The sequence below is a fragment of the Oryctolagus cuniculus genome, chromosome 10 (assembly GCF_051225735.1).
Source record: "Oryctolagus cuniculus isolate XC-2025 breed Fujian yellow rabbit chromosome 10, ASM5122573v1, whole genome shotgun sequence".
NCBI classification, from domain to species: Eukaryota; Metazoa; Chordata; class Mammalia; order Lagomorpha; family Leporidae; genus Oryctolagus; species Oryctolagus cuniculus.
The window spans coordinates 108964944-108987075 of NC_142876.1; the positions used below are offsets into that span (position 1 = coordinate 108964944).

The 22132-nt window shown below is 45.7% G+C and overlaps 1 protein-coding gene across 7 annotated transcripts in view; it reads right to left on the reverse strand.

The window, feature by feature from the left end:
• Nucleotides 1-22132, reverse strand: part of MYRIP (myosin VIIA and Rab interacting protein) — a 557931-nt gene that overhangs the window by 309773 nt on the left and 226026 nt on the right. Inside the window, exon 1 of one of the 7 annotated variants that reach the window (XM_008260267.5) lies at nucleotides 8365-9405. The exons of 2 other annotated variants lie outside the window; for them this stretch is intronic. The gene's annotated coding sequence lies outside the window, so the exon portion shown is untranslated. Of the gene's footprint in view, nucleotides 1-6391; nucleotides 6416-6786; nucleotides 6899-7259; nucleotides 7415-7940; nucleotides 8232-8364; nucleotides 9406-22132 lie in introns of those variants that run through there. 4 more of the 7 variants (XM_070050999.2, XM_089306528.1, XM_089306529.1 and 1 more) reach the window with 4 other exon arrangements.

Genomic DNA, 22132 nt, shown 5'->3' on the forward strand with positions numbered 1-22132 from the left:
GCTCCTGGCTCCTGGCTTCGAATTAGCCCAGCCCCAATTGTTGCGGCCATTTGGGAAGTGAAGCAGCAGGTGGAAGGCTTCTATATATATCCCTCTGTCTGTAACTCTGCCTATCAAATAATTAAATCTTAAAAAAAATACTATCAGAATACCAAAGGTATGGAATTTTTTTTAAAAAGTTAGAGAATATTTACTCCCAACCTAAAGCAACCATCATATTATTGGAGAATATTTGAAAGCATTCTTAAAGTGAACTGAAAATAAATCTATGTAAAAATTAAAAGTGGTAATAGGAGAGGGAGGAGGAAGAAGGCAGGGAGAGTTGGCAGGAGGGAGGGTAGGATGGGAATTACAACTATGTTCCTAAAACTGTACATATGAAATACATGAAATGAGTATACCTTAAATAACATTTTAAAAATAAATATGTAAAGCATTCTATCAGACGCCAGAGTGGAGATCCCCATCACCATGATCACTCAGCATTATGCCAGAAAGCCGAGGCAGCACATGCCAACAAGACAGATATTAAATGAGAAGAGACAACATCACCATTATCTGCAATGTACGTGGTCTTCTATAGAACATCCTACAAGCCAACAAAGATGCCACCTAGAACATTAATGTGCAAAATCCAGCCCTATTACCACACACTGGTAATAACCAATTAAAAAAATGTAATTGGAGAAAGAAAGGTCCCATTTAAAAGGTCAAAAAAAAATCTGTAAGCAACTCATGAATGGGTAAGTAGAATGTGGTAGAAACATAGGTTGGAATATATCAATAAAACAAGAATGAAACGATGATATTACAACACAGATGCACCTTGCAAACATCATGCCAAGTGAAAGCAGCCAGACACTAAATGGCATACATATTATTATATAATCACAAGTATATGAAGGTCCAGGATGCACCCAAACTGGGGAAACTTAACATGGACAGGAAGTAGACTGGCAGCTGCCAAGTGCTGGGAATAGATTGGGGTGGGATAAAGCTGGCAAGAGACGGCCAACAGGTACAGGATTTCTTTTGCAGAAGACAGAAATGTCCTAAAATTATATTTTCCTAAAATTGATTTCTAAAATCCTGTGAATTTACTAAAATACAGTGAATTATTAATTTCACATACAACATACCCATTTAAAGTTTTAACTCAATAGAGCTGTGGATTAAAAATTGACAATGACAATAAAAACCTGTGAAGTGACTAACACAAGTCCCAGATCTTCATGGAGAAGACAAGGCGCTTCAAAAAGTTCATGGAAAAAAAACATGGAATTACAATATGCTCATTTTGATAAAAATTCTTGAACTACATGCATGGATTTTTTTTTCAAAATATGCATTTTCCATGACTTTCCTGAGGATCCCTTGTATTATAAAGCTTTATAGAATGAGCCAAAAATAAGATTTATAGAGATAGATCATGCCTGCAAATCAGACAGATCAGTAGTAAAATGACCAAAAAAAAGTCTCATCTAATTAATCTAAAGATATCATGTGGGGCCGGCGCTGCGGCTCAATAGGCTAATCCTCTGTCTGCGGCGCCGGCACACCGGGTTCTAATCCTGCTCGGGGCGCCGGATTCTGTCCCGGTTGCCCCTCTTCCAGGCCAGCTCTCTGCTATGGCCCGGGAGTGCAGTGGAGGATAGCCCAAGTGCTTGGGTCCTGCACCTGCATGGGAGACCAGGAGAAGCACCTGGCTCCTGGCTTCGGATCAGCGCGGTGCGCCAGCCGCTTTAGCCATTGGAGGATGAACCAACAGCAAAGGAAGACCTTTCTCTCTCTCTCACTGTCCACTCTGCCTGTTAAAAAGAAAGAAAGAAAGAAAGAAATATAAATAGCCAAGATAATCTTAAGTATGAGGAGAGAAGATTATCAATCTTTTAATAATTAAATTAAATAGTAGCTGAGGAATCAAGAAAAAAGAGGAACAGAACAGAATCAGGAAACCAATCCAAAAATATACCAGAAATTTTCACAACAGGGTACTTCAAAAAAAAAGTTCATGGAATATGGAATTAAAAAATAAACTTATTTTGGTGCAAAGAATTCTGGTCACCTACACTTAGTTTTCCACAATGTGCATATCCCATGAAATGTTTAAGACCCCTTGTAAGCTAGAGATGGCAATAAAACAACTGAGAAAATAACAGGCCTGGCATTGTGGCGCAGCTGGTTGAGGCACTGCCTGAAGCACCCGCATCCCATATGAGCGCTGGTTTGAGTCCCAGGCACTCCATTTCCAATCCAGTTCCCTGCTCATGCACCTGGGAAAGCCGCAGAAGATGGTCCAAATGCCTGGGCCCCTGCACCCATGTGGGAGACCCAGAAGAAGCTCTTGGCTTTGGCCTGGCCCAACCCTTGCTGTGTGGCCATCTGGGGAATGAACCAAGGAATGGAAGATACCTCTATCTCTCTCTCTCCCTCCTTCTCTCTAACTCTGCCTTTCTAGTAAATAATTAAATCATTTTTTAAAAAAAGAAAATAACAAACTATTCATTATGAGAAATGGTGACTTGATCAACATAGCCCTGACTGCTAATGGACAACTTAATACATTATCCCTCATAGTATTTTTTTTGTCTGTTCTACTTAATATGACTGGTTTAATTCTGTAATTATCACACAGTTATTCTTAAGTGTTGAAAATTAACTGAAATGTGATCCCTGTTAAACATAAAAGTGGGAATAAGAGAGGGAAGAGATGTATAATTTGGGGCATGCTCGGGCTGACTTGCCCCAATTGGTAGAGTTGGAAACATACCAGGGGATTCCAATTCAATCCCATCAAGGTGGCATGTGCAAATGCCATCTCACTATTCCAAGTGATCAATTTCAGTTCACAATTGATCATAATGAAAGGACTAAGAGTCAAAGGGAGCACATAAACAAGTCTAGTATCTGCTAACACTAACCGATAGAATAAATAAAGGGGAGAGTGATCCAACATGGGAAGTGAGATACTCAGCAGACTCATAGAATGGCGGATGTCCTAAATAGCACTCTGGCCTCAGAATCAGCCCTAAAGGCACTCGGATCTGGCTGAAAAGTCCATGAGAGTATTTCAGGCATGGAAAGCCAAGACACTCTGGCAAAAAGATCTCTGTGAGTGAGATCCCAGTGGAAAGAACAGGTCTTCAAAGAGGGAGGTGCCTTTCTCTGAAGGGAGGAGAGAACCTCCACTTTGACTATGACCTTGTCTAAACAAGATAAGAGTCGGAGAACTCAAGGGGCTTCCATAGCCTTGGAAACTCATGACTGGTGCATAGGGAGATTACTGATGCCATAAACAGGAGTGTCAATTTGTAAAGTCATTAAATGAAAAAAGAAATAAATGGTTTCCAATATGGAAAACAGACTCCTGCCTCATACAATACAGAAGTGTAAATAATAAGACAAGACCTAAATGTGAAGAACAAAACTTTTCCAATAAAAACCAGCAAGGCATAGAAAAGAAAACTGGAATACCAAAATATATTAAAATGATCATCTTGGGGCTGGTGCTATGGTATAGTGGGTTAGGCTGCTGCCTACACCATGCCGGCATCCCATATGGGCGACGGTTCGAGACCCTGCTGCTCCACTTCGAATCAAGCTCTCTGCTATGGCCTGGGAAAGCAATAGAGGATGGCCCAAGTCCTTGGGTCCCTGCACTCATGTGAAAGACCCAGAAGAAGCTCCTGGCTTCTGCCTGCAGATCAGCACAGCTCCAGCCATTGTGGCCATCTGGGGATTGAACCCACAGATGGCCGACCTCTCCATCACTCTCTCTGCCTCTGCCTCTCTTTTTTTTTTTATTTAATAAATGTGAATTTACAAAGTGCAACTTTTGTATTATTATCTCTGCCTCTCTTTAACTCTGCCTTTCAAATAAATAAATAAATCTTTAAAAAAAAATCATCTCTAGGGGGAATGCCAAGTGGAAGGGCAGGGAAACACCTCCATGTTTGTCAGATTCACCTTAACTACAGCATCTGATTAACACGAGCCTTGGCTGAAGACGTGGGAATTAGGGCTCCATGGAAGCTTCCAGAGCAACCCGCAAAATGAGCCAAAGTGACAGATTCCTTCTGCCCAGTTATTCATCATCTAGGGATATAAACCCTCGACACACTCTTGTACTTTCTATGAGATCTTATCAAGGACACTGTCAATGGTATTTTTAAAAATACCAAGACAGAGGCAACTCACTGTCCATCAGTGGGGAATGTTTAACCCCAGGTATATCAAAACAACAAGGAATATTATGTTAAGATAAATTGTTCAGGGGCCAGCTCTGTGGCGCAGCAAGTTAAAGCCCTGGCCTGATGCACTGGCATCCCATATGGTAGCCATTTCTAAGTCTCGACTGCTCCTCTTCTGATCCACCTCTCTGCTATGGCCTTGGAAGGCAGTGGAAGATGGCCCAAGTCCTTGGACCCCTGCACCCACATGGGAGACCTGGAGGAAGCTCCGGCCGTGGCAGATGGAGAGTGAGCCGGCAGATGGAAGACCTCTCTGTCTCTACCTTTCTCTGTAATTCTTTCAAATAAATAAAATTTTAAAAAAAAGATGAATTGTCCAAATATATAATCACCAACATGTGTTATCAACACATGTAAAAAAAAAAAAGTTTGGGGAAAAAAACCCACAAAAATATTCAAGACTGGCCTCCATTACCTGACAGTTTAAACACGGAATAAGCCCACAAGTTCTGATGGGCACACACTCAGTGCTGACGTCACAGGTTCCACAGACTCGGCCTCAGCTTCTTGCCATGTGCTGCATGCTTTCCTGCTCACCTTCCAGAGAATTTTCTGTTTCCAGCCATCTCAAACTTAGACCTCGGTGGCTACTGCATGCAAAGTACTAGCCTAGGTGCCAGGAAGGACAAAAGACAAGGCTCTTCCCACACTGCTGAGTAACTCAGCTAAGGCAACTATCTGAGCGACTGTGGCTCTCCATCCTGGCTCTGGCTCGCTCAGTGTACACTCAGAGAGAGTGCCTCATTTTCAAAGCTCAGTTCCTTTATGTGCAAGATGGGAAAGCCGCCACCTCCCCACTGTGCAGACTACGTAGCATCCAGCATATGGCAAACACTTGACACTCAACGGGAGCAGGCACAGAAGCCACCAAACGAATGCCATATTCTAAACAGCATCTCAGTCACACTGGGAATGCTGAACAGGTCCACTTAGCCCTCTCCACACCTGGACACAGTATTTCTACCTGCCCCCTGGTGACCTCACTCCAGCTTGTGGGATGCTTGGCCAACAGTATAGCTACAGCCAGGTCTACATACACTTTCATGTCTACCATGGACAAGGCTCTGCCAATAGCCTCTGAAACCTTTGGGAGGATTCTGATGGGAGATTTTAACACATCTAGGCCAGCCTCCCCCTTGTCCCTGCTTATAGCCTCAGGGACACGCCACCTTAGCTCCATATTGCAGAGGGAAAGCCTAAAGTGTCTCAACTCCACCCCTCCTGCCCCATTCCCAAGCTGTGCTAATGAGCCAGGATCAATGACTATCCAGGGAGTTGGCAGTGAGAGAGGGGGGGCTTTCCTGTCAGATACTGGAAAACAGTCTTTGGGAATCATTTTTGGAAACAGGTTGGATTTTATTTCTGGGATTCCTTTCTGAGGGTTTGGGAAAGAGTGGTAGGTTTCCAATTCTCCAGCCAATGTGGCGCCACCATGTGGCAACAGCACCAACAATTCATCAATCTCTCCTCGGAAATTCTAACAATTCTTCACCAATTTTTAGCACTGAGGAATGTAAAAATATTTAAAATATTTCCCTTTTGTTGTGTTGCAAGTGAGAATGCGGCCACAGTTGTCTTCACTCCTATTTTGATGTCACATGATTTCATGTTCACATTGTTTAAATTCACTCAATGAGAAAGCTTTTGGGGGAAAAAACTGGCCTCAATATATCAGTTTGGGCACTGTTTTTTTTCTGAGTTAGACATGACCCAAAGGTGTGAAGATGCCTCTGTGAGTTGTGACAACCAACTCACTCCCCACTCAGATCATAAGACCAAATTCTTGTATTTTTCTATCCTGGCTTAAGTATAACTACCTTGGTTTGCATCCATTTAAAAAGGATGGCAGCAATCATCAGAAAGTCTCATTTTAGCTTGGGAAACAAAGTAACAGACTACAGAATCACAGTAATAAAAATAAAACTTGCCTCGGGAAACTAAGAGAGATGATTCGCCTAGGGGGAATTGAGCCTATACAGGTTACAGAGACTGGAAATCCTGTAGCTTGCAAAGCCGGCACTGGTTACACAATTGCATTTGGTTTGTGCACACATCAAACTGCACCACATTTTATCACTGGGTTTTACTCCACCATATGTTAAATTCACCAAGGTCTGCTCTAGCATCGCTCTCTTCCTTACCTTTGAGACAAGACGCTGGGTACACACAATTCATAACCTGGAAGGCAAAGCGGGAAGATGTCCCATTTTCTCTAAGGTGCTTTTTAGCCGGCATATGTTAATCAATCGCTGTGAAGGCCAAGGCTACAGATGACCTTTCTTTCTGTCCCTGGAGGCAGGGAGGAGGGAGACAGCACACAGTCTAGCCTCTTGCTGGTTTAAGTTGCTGACTGTGGCGAACACTTTCTCAAAAAAAAAAAAAAATATATATATATATATATATATCTCCTGGAGCCCCTCCTCCACCATACAGAGGAAAGAATCCCAAACGACAATGAAAATCCCAGCCATCTCCTCGGAGACACACGGAAACCCCTTGATGCCCCCCCCCACACACACACACAGCCTCCACTCACCCCCAGCTGCGGTTCCGGCCCCACACACCCAGCTTCTGGCTCAAAGACAACCCACAGATGAAAGAGGTTAAGTAAATAGGACAGACAGCTGCCCAAGGTGAGGCCAGGAACCCCAGCAGGAAGGCCTACCAAGGTATTTGTCAAAGTCTTAGCAAAACTACATTTCTCTGACAAGAGGATTTTTGCATCTCCAAATAGGGTCCCAGACGTTGCTGAAGGAGTCTTTAAATCACCTCCATTTCCACCCACAGCCCCAGATCCCTCGACCAGTCTCCTACTTTGTAACCCTAAGTGTGCGTTCACGTCTCCCACAGCCTCTGAACCCCAGGTGCTTGGGGGAGACTGAAAATCAAGGGATATTCCATTTTATAAACGAGAAAGTTGAGGCTCAAAAACACTTATCAGTCATTCGAAAGCTACGTGAGTGCTCATTTCATCGCGGAGTTTCGAGGTCAGGAAAGGGAGGGACGAACCTGTCCGCGACTCACGGCGCCGAGAACAGCCCACGACCCCACAGAGGCCGCCTCAAAGGCTCTGGAGCACGTAATTCCCATTGGACAGCACTCACAGCTCCCGGGACTGACCCCCCACGCTCCGCTGGGAAGACGTCAGATCAATCAACAAATTCACATCAAGGGGTGGGGGCGGGGCGGGCAGAAAGGAAGCCAGACTCGAGCAGGAGCAGGTGGGAGCCACTGCTGGCGAAGCCAGCCGCGCGGCTGGGCGTCCCTGTTTCTCCTGCGAAGTCCCTGGGCCCAAAGTGGCGTGCGCGCTAGGGGTACTTCTCCTCGGGGACAGGGCTTCTCTGAGCGGAGGAGAAGGAACAGCATAGATCTAAGGACAGGCACTGGCAAATACCCCCACCTGGCCGAGATGTCAGCGAATTAAGTGATGGAAAGCGCGCTGGGGTGGGGGCGGGGGCGGTGCTCCAAATGCCGCAGGTGCAGGGAAGCATCCCCACGCTCACCCGGAAGGTCCCCCGCAGTTACCCCCAAACCTCAGCAGAGCCCCCTGGGATCGGCTTCTCACCCCTCCAAGTCCGGTAGCTTTGAGGATAAGGAGTCGGAAGGGATGAAGGCCAAGGGACACCCCCGCCGCCGCGCCGCGCCCCGCAACAGCGCGCCCCCCTCGACCCCTACTCGAACTCTGCGCACCGGCGGTGACCTTCAGCGAGTCCCTGGTTCGCCCCATGTGAGAGAAAGCAAGAGTCCGCAGAGTCCAGTCCGCCGCGCCGGGCTGCTGCGGGCCCCGCCGCGGGTGCGCCCACGGCAGAGGCGGTGCGCGGTGAACCGCAGCCCGAGCGCTACGTGGCCGGCGCCGGAGGGAAGCGCAGAGGCGAGCTCCCGCCCTGTCCGCCGGGGAGAGGCGCGGCTCCGACTCCGCCACGAGCCCCGAGCAAGTTCAAGTGCCTCCCGCGCCGCTCCGCAAAGGCAGACTGGCTGGCTGCGCCCGGGGATCCAGGATCAGGAATGCGCGGGTTGGGGAGGCGGGAGACCCCCTCCAAACACCCACCCCTGAAGTTGCGGCAGAGTGAGAGGGACAGAGCGGCGCAAAGCTGCCAGCGGAGATGGTACTCACGCGGGGTGGCCAGCCGGGAGCAGGCACTGCGTCTCGGGATGCCCAGGGCACCTGCCGCAGCGCGACACGCGGGTCGGTCTGCGCGCCCAGGCTGGGCTGCAGCGCCGCGGGGGCTCGGGCGCCAGAACCGCAGCCGCAGCGGGAGCTGGGAGCGTGGCGGCGCCGGCGGCGGCAGCGGCTTCGAGGGAGGCGCCCGCGCCGCAGGCAGCCTGGCCGCAGCAGCCGCCGCCGACACCTGCTGGCCCCGCCGACCGCCAATCAGAGGCGCCCGGGGCGGGGGCGCGTGCGGAGAGCCCGGCTCAGGACCGCGCCTGCGCCGGGACCAGGGGCGCCGACCCAGTCCGCTCCTCCGGGGCTCCCCGGGCGCGGGGGCGACACGCGCCGGGAGGGGCGGGGCGCATCGGCAGGGGGCGGGACCCGGGCTGCGCGCTCCCGCGGCGCAGTGCAGTGCTGGGGAGGCGGACCCGGGGCCACGGGGTGCGACCTCAGAGGCTGTTCCTGTCCCTGCCTCTGCGCCCCGGAGACCTGGACCCTCCCTGAGCGCCGGGTGAGGAGCCACGAGAATCCGGGCCTGCCTGGAGTCGTGCCGAAGCCCGCGTGGCTCCTTCTAGCCGCACAGTCCCTGGGTACCGATCGTGTCACTCTCCCTTGAATCTACTGCTCTAGCGTCGCTCACTCGTTCAGCACGAATTGCCGGCTTTGCGCGGGCAAAGGCTGCTGTCCAGGGGAAAGCGCGCCCAAGTCTCCCAAAGCCCCTCGGGGCGGCGAGGCCCGCGCTGGCAGAAGGACCCCAGAGCCTGCTGCAGATGAGCAGCGCAGTCCAGCTCCTGCCAGGAGTTCCGGTCCGGGAAGAATCGCTGGGACTTGAAAGGATCCCATCCAGGCCGTGGCTGCATTGCCCAGGGCCCGGAATCCTCCGGAGACAGCTGCCCGTCCGCCCCCCAGAGTCCGCCGTGGAAAGACTGTCCGTCCTGGCAGCAGGGTGGTCACTCGGTGAGCACGGGGCGTTTGCGGAGCTCCTGCCCTGGCGCTTTCGCAGTCCCGCAGCCCCGGGTAGGTGCAGGGCGCCAAGGTGCGCTGCAGCCGCGGGCGGTTCTTTTGCTGCAGCACCAAACACTCAGAACCTTTCCAAAGGGAATTTGGAAGGTAGAAGGGGGTTCATTTCTCTACAAATCTGTTTCCTCCCCGAAAGGGATTTTAATATCCACAAACTGGGAAAAGTAGAAGAAAGTTTGTTTCTATTTTACATCCAATTTTAATTCTTTTAAATCTACGCTTGATCAACATTCATACTTAAAATGTGGCTACACAGTTAACAAGACTCTTTCCCACCCTTGTCTCCCAGCCTCTGAATTCCAAACATTTCTCCCTCCTAGAGAAAATCTATGTCTATAAATGTATTTGTCTAACGTTTTCAGTTTTACCTTTTGTTATACAAAATGGTAGCATCTGTTATACAAACTATGCACAATGTTCTAACCTTGGTCTTTTTTGGTCTTCTTTCTTGACGAGATATTGTCATGGAGTCATTCTGTATCATTGCCAGAATGTTTTTCTTTTATACCTACATGGTTTTCCATTGACTAGGATATGTCATAATTTATGTAACAGGCCCCAGCTGTGCTCACTTAGTTTCCAACCTGTCGTTAGGAATATTGCTGGGATGAGTAGCTTGGATATGTCACTATGCATATGTGGAAGTGTGTACTGAAGAATAAGCCCCTCGTATTGGAGTCATGAGGTCAAAGGCTGCGGGCATTTATAATTTGGATAATCTCCAATGTCCTTCCTAGAGCTGCTACCTCATGACCTCACACAAGATATGCGATGGTCTGCTTACCCACACAAACCACCTCTCTGGAATCCTAAGCCTGTTTGGCTTCAGATCCATTCTTAACCCTTCCTGCTTTGCTTTCTCACCAGGGGAAGGGGAGGGGGTTGACTCTACAGTCTGTACTGACCAGATTCCCCTGTCGACAGTGGAAGCCTGGAAGGAGAGCAGAAACCAGGCTATTTGTCATTCTTCTCTCTCTGAGTGGTTAGTGGCCACAGAAGGGTTGTCTGGGGCAGCCACCGCTCCTCCTGCGTGGTTCCAGCTCCATGACTATACCGACATCTTGCACTTTGTCTTCTGGCCTGGAGATGACAGGGTACCCCACAGTGGCTAATCTCCAGGGACCTTGCTGTTTCCTGGGAGCTTCTGAGCCTCGCAGTATCTGTACAATCAATTCTATGGTTTAAATTCCCTGACTTTAAATATGCTGATACACTTATGTACTCTTCCACTCTCGATTCCATGAACACACTCTTCCATCCATCCAAACTTTCCAGTCTGCCAGTCTGAGAGGTGAAAAGGGGCCTCAGGAGCTTGGCTTGCATTTATCTTAAAAGAGAACATCTTTACATTGCTTTAAGACTCCAGGGTATTTTCTTTTCATTTTAACTCTATGTTTGTATCCTTTACTCATTTCTTGGTTTAGTTTTGTTAGATCAATAACCTCTTAATGGAGAGACTCAGTTCTCCCAGGGAAACATTAAATGCTTGTTTAAAACTAGCTTTTCAACAAGATTTTACCACAAGGTGAACAGGGTTCAGTCAGTCAGCCACATTGAGACCTGCCGACTGCTATGAGGGAGGGAGAAGCAGATTCTGTCCATCTGGACAGAATCATCTTTTGTAAAATGGCATATACTGTTTGCATCATTGTATTAATAATAAATGCAAACTGAAACACACTGAGGCCTCTCTCCCTAAACAATATATCATAGAATCACAAGGTATCATTACAAAGAATGCAAATTGTAACACATTGAGGGATTCTCCCTAAACAATGTATCAGAATCACAAGGTATAATTACAAAGAATGCAAATTATAACATGCTGAACTCTTCGGGTTTCTCTCTCTCTCTCTCTCCTCTCTCTCAATAATGTATCCTAGAGTCACAACGAATCATTACAAAGAATGCAGATTGTAACACACGGAGGGCTTCTCCCTAAACAGTGCATCATGAAGTTACTCCCTCCCATTACAAAGAGAGTTTCCCCTTCCTTTCCTCTTTCCATCTCCCCTTCCTGTCCACCTGCTTCCCTCTTTCCTTCCCTTCCTTCTTTCCTTCCATCTGTATACTCTTCCATTGAATAAGATATAACTTATTAATGAGATCACAAGGACAATCAGTTATAAATGGTAGAAACCAAGTTCTAACAGAAATTGGGCCAGGTGTTGTAGCGGGTTAAGCCGCTTCCTGAGGTGCCAGCATCCCATACAGACACTAATTCAAGTCCTGGTTTATTGACATTATGCAGATGTTTTCAAAGTTGGCTTGATACATAGACCCACCCCTTTGTAGACTCTCAGAATCAAGATGCTAACATCTCACCTAAGTTATAAACACTTTAAAAGAAATACTAATAAATACATAATAGGTGACTTGAACAAGGTCAAAAATAAGATAGGAAGAAACTACAGATGGAAATTCAGAGACATAGGAATAAAAACGAGCTCCAGTTCCATATTTATGGTCCTTTAGGTTAGACTGATTGTTTTTAAGGTCCCCCTGTGAAAGGTCTGGCATTTTAAAGTGGTTTGGGTAACAATGAACCTGGCAGAAGTTGACCCCTAAATTGCCATCTCCTGGATTTCTCCATTCTGAGCACAAGCTTGCTGGGTTCCCGCAATATCCATCCATCCCCTCTTGCTGCCCATGACGCGCCGACAGGGCTTGCTTTTCCATTTCCTGCATGATCCTGACTGCTAGAAGAGCGTTAATGGATTCTTCCTTTATCAAAAAGAGGTTTTGGACATCTGTGTGTACAAGGAATTGCATCATGTCTTCTTGTCACATGGGAACTGGATGGTCCATTTTCTAGCCAGAAGATTGATGAGTTTATCCTGGCAGGAAAAGGACAAGGACTCCGAGTAGAATTCAGTCAGTCCTGAGACCAGGGTGCCAGTCCAAGTTCATCACTTCCAAGTTACATAACCTTGGGCAGGTTACTTAATTTAGCTGAATCCTGGATCCCCTAATATTGAAAAAATGATGCAATTCTCCTCACTGCCCTGTAAGATTACTATTAATTGATACAACACATGAAATTTTTTGCTTATGATGTTAGTTGTGCATAAATTACAGTTTTTAACCTGGAAAAGTAAGTTTATGAATGAAATTTCTGTGCCACATGGTGACAATTTCTTTTTAAATTTTATTTCAAAGGCAGAGAGATAAACAGGCAAAGATTAGATCTACCTGCTGGTAGTTCACTCCCCAAATGCCAATAACAGTTGTGGCCACTCCAGGCCAATGCCAGGAGCTAGTATCTTAGTATGGGTCTTCTGTGTGAGTGGCAGGTACCCAACTTCTTGAGCCATCGCCAAGACATAATAGAAACAGGCTCACTATAACAAGCCCACCCCCTCTCTTTTTATTTTTTTAAGGGAAAGGGTTTATTGATGGGGGAAATCTGACTGGCCAGAGGGAAGGGACAAAGAAGGAGGAGAGAGAGGGGTTTGAGAGAGAGAGAGAGAGAGAGAGAGAGAGAGAGAGAGAGAGAAGGAGGAGGAGGAGGAAGGAGGAGGAGAGAAAGAGATGTGAAGAGAGATTACGTATGCAGGAAGCATGTCCTGTCATACCTTTGCCGGAAGACAGGGAAATGGGAGCAGCAAATCTCAGTATGGTGGGGGTGGAGCTGATGACACCTGTGGTTGTGCCATCTGGTCACCTGGCTTCCAGCGATGGCAATGGGGCTAGAGCCTAGGATGGTGTCCCGGATGTAAATCGTGCCACAGACAAGACTGCGCCATTTTACTAACATTTCCCCCTTTTGTTTTTTATAAAGCAAGTGTTGTATGGGATTACATCAGCCCCAAAAGCCCAGGAGGGGTGGAGGGATGATGATCTGTCTTTAGAACTACTTCCTGCCAAGCCCCTCTTGACCGACATGTATCCAACTCTCATCAAAGTCACTAAAGGACTCAGGAAAAAAGAACATTCACATCCTAACCTCAGAGACCTCTTCATGAGTCTGTGTGCATGCCCAGAGTTGCCCAACCTGACTGATGTGTGGCCTTCCCAGGGTTTTAGTAGTGAGCCACTTTTTGAGTGTGTTGTGTGCATGAGAAACAACAGCACCTGCTCAAAACACCAAATCAGGTGTGAAACTGGGTGCCCTGTGCTGAGGGGAGCAAGCCACTACACTGGACCAGGTGCAGATGACAGTATGCCATTGGCTGAAAGGGTGCGACCACGCCACCTCACCTCATAAAAACCCTAGGCTGGCTCCTCTTGTTGAGCCAGCTGGTAGAACTTTTCTCCTCCATGCTGTCTCCATTGTGTTTAACCGTAAGTCCCCAGTAAACCTTGTCAGAGTTGAATGCTGGCCTCTTGTCAATTTCAAATTTACAAGTAAGCTAGATTCCTGGGTGGGTGTCAAGACCTGCCGACTCCCAGGGTGTGCATGAGCAGGAAGCTAGAATCAAACGCTGAACAGTTACTCAAATCCAGTCGCTCCAGTAGGGGTACGGACATCCAACAGCAACTCTAACCCCTTTGTGATGTGTTCAACCATAGAAAAATAAACCTTTCACTATTTACTTATCAGTAAGCATCTCTGCTTCTTTCATACCACTTAGCACTTGCTACGCACTATTAGTCATTTGGGCATATCTTCCATCTCCCCAAGTACACTGGAAGTGCCTTGAAGTTATGGCTGTGTCATCTCTTTGAATTTTCAGGGTACCTGGAACATTATCTCGATAAACTGCAGATATTCAATAATTATTTGTTGAATGAAAAAGTAAGTGAAGACAATTGATAAAGTGAACCTTGTAATTTAAAATGCTTGTTCTGTGAAAGACCTTATTAAAGGTTTTAAATCACAGCTTTAATTACATACTCCAAGTACATGCTTTCAATATTATCAAATCACATATCAGACAAAAGACTGACATATCTAGAATAAGGAGCTCTTAACATTCAATAGGTTTTTTTTTTTTCTTAACAATTCCACATAATCCAGTTGGGAAATGGTTCAAGAACACAGAGAGATATTTCAACAAAAACTATGAGGGGTCTTCAAAAAGTTCATTGAAAATTTGCACTATGATAAACCTATACATTGATTTCAATGTATTTTGCATAAAAATAAACCTATCTATCAATGCAATTTTTGGATTAACTTTCTGAAATACTCTCATCTGTTCAACTGGCAAATAAGCCCATGATAAAACATTCTACATAATTGGCCATTAGGGAAATGTAAATTAGAACTGTAATGAGTGATCACTACACACCTGTCAGGATGAATAAGAAAAAGATAGCGTATAAATAACTGTCACTCACAGATTACTGAGGGATCCATAAAATGATGCAACCACTCCTGAAATTAGTTTCAGACCAGACTTACCATGTAACTGAGCAATTGTACCATTAGATTTTATCCTGGAGAAATAAAAATTCTCATTCATACAGAAGCTTTTCCAAGACTGTTCATAGCAGCTTTATTTGTAGCAGACAAAACTAGAAATTGCACAAGTATCCTTCAATAGGTAAATGAACAAACTGAGGTATATCTGTACCATGAAATTCTACTCTCATTAAAAAAGAAACAACAATGTAGGTGGATCTTAAGGGCATTATACTGTACATCTTGCAATATTGGGTTCAAGTCCATGGTTTGAAACTACCTGGAATGAGCCAAGTTTTCAACTGTGGAGGAAGATGTCAGGTACTGATCTTATATACAACTGCAGAAAGCTTGGAAAGTACAAAAATACCCAATGACAACTGGAACACAGAACCAGATATGACAGCTGTAAACATTTGTTTTTGTCCCACAAATGTCACTCCCCCTCTTCGTGGAGGAACGACACAGGACCCTGCGCTGTTCTTTCGTCTGCTCGGCCCTCCCCGGGTTTGCTGCTGGTTCTTCCCGGGTTGGCTGCCGTCCCTTCCACCTCCGTGGAAGGGCGGTTCCCCCTGCCACATTCCCCACTTCCGCAGGGGAGCGGCACACCGCCGGCCGGCTCTCTCGGGGGCTGCACAGGTGTTCCCCTTAGATGTTCCTGGTGCATGCCGTCTCTCTCCTCCTTTATAGTCCTCCTCCGCCAATCCTAACTCGGCTGCCCACACGCCGAGTACGCTGCTCTCCTCCAATCAGGAGCAAGTCCTACAGTTTATTGGCTGAACTGGAGGCAGCTGTGTAGAAGCTGTTTTCTTCTCTCCCAGCGCCATATTGTGGGAGAGCAGATGCATAGAATAAGTCTTAATTCCAGTAACAGTCTAGTCCGGGTTGCTCCCCACACACAAACACAGAAAAGTCTCAAAGTTCTGACAGCACAGCCGATCTATTGACTTCTGATGTCCTCATCAGCTGCTTTCCTGTTACTATATAAATCCTGGATAAGATCCCCGCAAACCAGACAGTTCTTGCTCCATGATCCTGCAGATCTGAGGGCAGAATGAGGCCTTATGTAACCTCAGTATGACATACTGTCATGATTTTATACACATAAATCTTTTTTCTGCTTTTTTTTAAAAAAATGACAATAGATAATTCCGTCAGTACTCACTAAATAGATGCATAGACAACTTTCTAAGGTTGCTCCAACATGTAGCAGGCTCTGCTGTCTTTGCAAATATGATACTACAGAATTTTCTGCACACAAACAAATGATTCCCACTCTTTCTATCAGATGCTTCTCTGAGCTCAGGGCATTTCTAGCACTGTGCTGTTTTAGGTTAGGCTCTTGGGAAGCAGAGCCTGAGATATGAACCCAGGGACATGTGATTTCCTGAGGAGGTGCTCAAGTTAGAAAAAGAGGGAGAGCAACATTACAGAAAACAGCAAAGTGTGCTGAGATGGGCTCAGCTCATCCTGAGGTCAAGATTGAGCTACACTGTGCAGTTGCCCCAGCTGGAGCGAAGGGGCTGGCCTGTGTGACCCTGGGTGAGGCAGTTCTGGGCCACCTACTGCCCTGGTGGGAATGAATCCTTCCTTGCAATGTTGCTTCCCTTTGGGTTTTAAAAAGATGTATATATTTATTTGAAAGGTTCAGTGACATGGGGAGAGAGAGAGAGAGAAGAAGAAGAAGGAGGAGGAGGAGGAGGAGGAGGAAGAGGAGGAGGGGGGGGGGAAGGGGAGAGAAAGGGAGGGGAGGGAAAGGAAAGGGAGGGGAGGGGAGGATGGAGAGGGGGAGAGGAGGGAAGGGAAGGGAAGGGGAGGGGAGAGGAGAGGAGGGAAGAGGAGAGGAGAAAGAGAGGGACAGAGATCTTCCATCTGCTGGTTGACTCCCTCAAATGGTTGCAACAGCCAGGGCTGGGCCAAGCTGAAGCCAGGAGCCAGGGACTCCATCTGGGTCTCCCACATGGATAATAGGGACCCAGGTCCCAGGCCCATCATCTATTGCCTCCCAGGCATGTTAGCAGGAAGCTGGATCTAAAGCCTGGAGTAACCAGGACTTGAACCAGGTGCTCTGACAATGGTTGTGGGCATTGCAAAAGGCCTGACCTGCTGCACCACAACACTCACTTGCCCCCCCATAACTAAGTTATGGAATCAACCCAGATGTCCAGCAACTGATGACTGGATAAAGAACTTACGGTATACAAATAGTATGGAATACTAATCGGCTGTTAAAAACAATGAAATCCTGCCTTTTAGTCCGGAAAGGATGAATACCATAAGCTTTCCCTGATCTGTAGTAACTAACAGAGGATCAAAAATGTAATGTATAGGAGTAAAATTGACATTTTGAAATTTGATGATTGTTTACAGAGCTTGTCTCTACTGTTGATAAACAGTGGGTTTTTTTTTTCTTACTATTTGTCGAACTCTTTACTTAGTGTAGGGTTAATCTTAGCAGTATAAAGCAGAATGAGATTAGATCATTGTAAATATTAAGAGAGGAAGGAAGAGGAAGTATAGGAGTGTGGGCACTTTGTTTCCTAAGTTTGTATTTATGAAATTTGTTTACCTTAAATAAAATAAAAAGGAAAAAAAAGAGCGTCCCTACACCACACTCCCTAAAATAAACCCTGTCAAACAATGACAAGGATAAAAGTAAGGGTAACTGGACAGTGGCACTGTACACCGAGGAGCAATGCCACAAAAGCCCTGAGGATTTGTAGAGTTCGAGATGGCAGCAGCCTGGCAAAACAGTCAAGGAAGATTGAGTGAGGGAAGCGGGGAGCAGAGGAAACCCACAAACTCGGGAGAGGTGCTCAGTCTCTCCCCTTACAAACACAGTGACAATCCAAACACGTGCTACTCATTATAGTTCTCAAAAGAAACAAGATTGAGAAAATGGTCCACATTGGTGAGAATGCAGAGAACTGGCTATTCTCAGACTCTGTGGGTGGAGCCTTTGTGGGGTCAAATTGGTTTAAAATATACAAATGCATGGAAGTGTAGAGTCTACTTCTAGAACCCTGTGCTATCAAAATACTAGCACAAAGCAAAACATATTTGTAGAAGTTCTTTTCAGCGTAATTTATGATACTAAGAAAACAGAAACATCTCCAAGTCTATGAATTGGCAACAGATTAAAATAAGGAATTTTATATATTTGTAGAAAAATAAAGTAAATCTATACATACAGGCATGAGGAAAGTTGACTGTAATCTAATGTAAGTTGGCAGGGTTAGGGTAGATGTTGAGCAAATTATAAAATAACAGATACTGTAAGCTCAGGTTTGTGAGAAAAAGAAAAAGAATATGTCTCTATACATATTTTATACCTAGTTTTTTCATAGTACACATTTTCTATGAACATTTTAAAAACCCCTCGTATGCATGGATTTCAAAAATGTCTAAAGATTTATTTAGTTGAAAGGAACAATTACAGAGAATGAGGGTAAGGGTGAAGGCAAGAGAGAGAGAGTGTGTGCACGAGAGAGCGAGAGAGAGAGAGAGAGAGAGCTCTTCCATGTGCTGGTTCACTTCCCAGATGGCCACAATGGCCGGAACTGGGAAGTACTTGGGCCATCTTCCACTGCCTTCCCAAGTACATCAGCAAGGAGCTGGATTAGAAGTGGAGCAGTCAGGACTCAAACCAATGCTTGTGGGATGCTGACATCGCAGGTGGAAGCATAACCCACTGTGTTAAAATGCTGGCACACTTCAACATTTTCCACCAAAATAAATACTAATTCTATTTTCTGTAAGCATCTTGATAAATTCATATGCACATAAATACATATGCACATATACAGATGATTTTACATATATATATATATATATTTCCTGTTGACTTGAGGAAACGAAGGATAAGTATGCCAGGCTAAGTGGGAGTATTTGTTCTTTTCTTAAGGACACAGTATTTCTCAGGAGGAACTGAGAAGAAAAGTTATTCCGAGGCAGACTAGTGTTTTCCCCTGAGAACTAGCGAGGAGATGTCCTTAGAGGTTCTTCTGACTCAGATTCTGAGAAGCAGAGGATTACTGAGTGGCTGTTTTCAGGAGGAGGGGTACCAGGGGTGTGGTCTCAGCTGGCAGTGAGGCTGGGATGACCTCACAGTGTTCCCAGGAGCATGAGTCGCACCACAGAATGGGCCCAAGCTTGAAGCAAGAAGGGCTAGCCTCTTCTGCATTTCCATACCAGTCATCATCTTTAGATGAGATGCTCGTGGACAAAGCAGGTCCTGTTCCCAGAAGGGAATTTCCCAGATAAGGGGGCTACTGAGAGCTGTGACCAGCCAACAGTCACAGCCCCAGGGCACAGGTGCCTGCCTGATGACAGCTTTCTGGGCAGGGCCCCGTAAGCTAGTACACAGTTATATAAAAGTAGAGCAGGCACTCACTGCAGGCTCTTGTGTCTGGAGTAAGGGGAAAGGGGGAGTTCCCACTGAAACAGAACCTTGAGACCATGCTGTGGTCAGATTCATCAGATCTGAAAACTGATAACCTGCAGGGGTGGATCAATTTATATGCAGAATAGATGGATGCCTTAACATTGCAGTCATATTAAAGTTGGGAATACCCATAGGGGAGGAGCAAAACAGCTCCAGTTAAGGTCTCTCCTGAAACTTCTCTATGAATCAGTGCTATTTCACCCTTGAAGTGAAAGCATCAGAAAACAGTTGGCTTAACCCCAGAACATGAATTTGGCAAGTGGAGAATGGGCTGAATTTCAACCTCTGCTTGCACTTCCAGCCCTATACCTGTGTCCAACACACAACCACACAACTCACAGGATGGCCCTGACCTAACAAAGCTCTGCAGCATAGAGGAGCAAGAAGACTACTACACTGAAGTGACTTTGAGAGGCTGGGCTTGTGCATGGACTCAACACAAGGACCAAAAATGTTTGCCATTGGCAGGGGAACCATGGGAGGCAGCCAGAATCTGAGAGTATGGCCGGGAGCCTCCATAAGTCAACTTCCCAGGAACAGTGGTGGAACACGTGAGTGTAATCAAATGGACCTGCAATCTTGGTTCTCAACACAGGGCTCCACTGTGGTCTGGACTGGCAAGAGCTTCCAGATAGCAACAGAAATCTCAGAACCCGAACCACACAGGATCAGTCCCGACTGTGAGGCAGCAGACAAAAACCAAGCACAGTCCAGTTCACTCTTCTTGCAGAAACCAGATGGACCTCACTAATCTATGCTTCAGAAGAGAAACCCTGAGTCTGTGATCTTCAGCAACAACTAATTAGAAAAATAAGAGACATGTGATAGTATGTCATGTTCAGTGGATGAAACAAACCATACTGGGCTAAATAGAAATAGAAATGTGGAGAAAAAAATGTATTGTTTCTGGTAAGTACAGTATTTTTTAGAACAATGAATATTTTATTATACAGCTATTTGTCCCCTACTAAACAATGCCTTTTAAAAAGCTTTTCTCCTTTATTTAGTAAAGTTGATTCTATCTTGGAACAATAATGCAAAAATAATAGTAGAATCTTGTCATTTGCTGACTAGGGTGTCCAAGAGGGGATTTAAATGCTCCTGTAAGATTCTGATAATAACAACATTATCTTACAGGAGTGTAGATTATTATAATTCATGGAGTCTTGATCCGTGACTCTCTCTTCTTGCAATTTTTCTTTCTGTAAGTCAGACATCTATGGTAAAGCCAAGACTTGGCTGTTAGCGTCCATAACCACACCCAATTGTTATGCTCCTCAAATCCTAAACCAGTTGAGACTCAAGGCAGCTGACTCAGTCTGCAGCTGGCTAAGGATTAATAAAATTAGCAATAATGTCTGGAAATTTTTCCAGAGCCCTGCATCTGAGTATGTATCTCCTTCAGAACAATTTCCGTCCCTGTGGTATTGTTTAATTGTCATGAGCTTATTCACTAAGGTTAGCAGTAAGCTTGCCAATGATGTGGTAAATTCAAGCATTTATCAAACAAGAAGACAGATGAACTTGTCCCCCATCCCTCCACCCTTGATTCTCCAAGCCCTGTCACCCTTTACCGCACTGTAAGCTTTCTTACTCTGTTTGCTATTTTCTGTTTCCCACCCCCCCTACTGGAACGTAAGCTGCATGCAAGCTGGGATGTTTGCATTGTTCACCATCTTTAAGTGCACTGTGTAGAGTCTAGCAAGCATGAAGTGCTCACGAAATATTTACTGAATGAACGGCCAGAGAAAATGTTCATCCATAACATTTGTAATGCAGGATGTTCAAAGGCTCTCACACACACTGAAAATTTACATTGATTTTCCCGAACAGATGACCTGAATTTTATGTATTTTAAAGATTCTTTGAGAAGTGAAGAACCCCTATGTTAGTTACAAAGACATGACTAGTTCACTGATGATAGCTCTCTGAGTAATCCTCCCTTCAGCAGTGCCAGCATCTTTAAGGCAAAGCCAGAAGGAGGCAGAAAAGTAGATCTTACCTAGACTTTGATTATCCAAAGGTAGGGAAGAAAGGAGATATAATGTGGAAGAAGTCTGCACAATACAGAAAGAAAAGAGAGAAGACCTCTCCCTTCCAGGAAATCAAGAGAATAATTTGGAAGCAATACTGAGAGGGGGAAAAAACATTATTTGGTTCCTCCAAGGAGGTAAGACTAAATCGTCCATGTTCCCTTGGAGATCCAGAATGAGAAATATGGGAGAAGAATGATAAGATGGAAATGATACAACGTTTGAGGCAGACACTGAAAGTGGAGGGGGGCTAGTAGGGTTGAGCTTGTGAGAGACTGAGTATACAAATGAACAAGGATCAGACCACCTATGATAGAGGAACTCCGACCCACAGCCTCTGTCATGCCAGAATCCTCAGGACTTGACCAATGATGGTCAGGCTCTCAATTCCTTCACCTTTTTTTCCATTTAGGACTAATCAGAGGAAGGCAACAATGCTTCCCTAATGTCATATAGGATGACTCACTTCTAGCTACCCCACTAGTTGGCTTCCCCCATCCAAAAACCTACAATCGGGGCACAGCTCAAGTTTTCCCTTTCCTCCACTTCCTTGGGACAAAACAGAATGGATCCCACCAAGGGTGCCAGACAAACAGGAACTGACAACCTAATTCAGGTAACTAAACTGAGAAGAAATAGCCAAGGAACTCAGTCCATAGAGAGTGAAGGTGTTTGCCTGCTCTTCTTTTTCTTCTTAACTCCCTTTTTGCTCTCTTTTGTGCTTGTATTCTATGCTATGTTGTCTGAAATGTAGTTTGTCATAGAAAGGAAAATCACAAGGTAAAATATAGGTATAGGTCCCATACACTTGTTGTTAAAGCCAGTCTCACAGACCAATGAGCTTGGAGTTCTCAACCAACCAGCACCATGTGGATCAACATTGTGAAG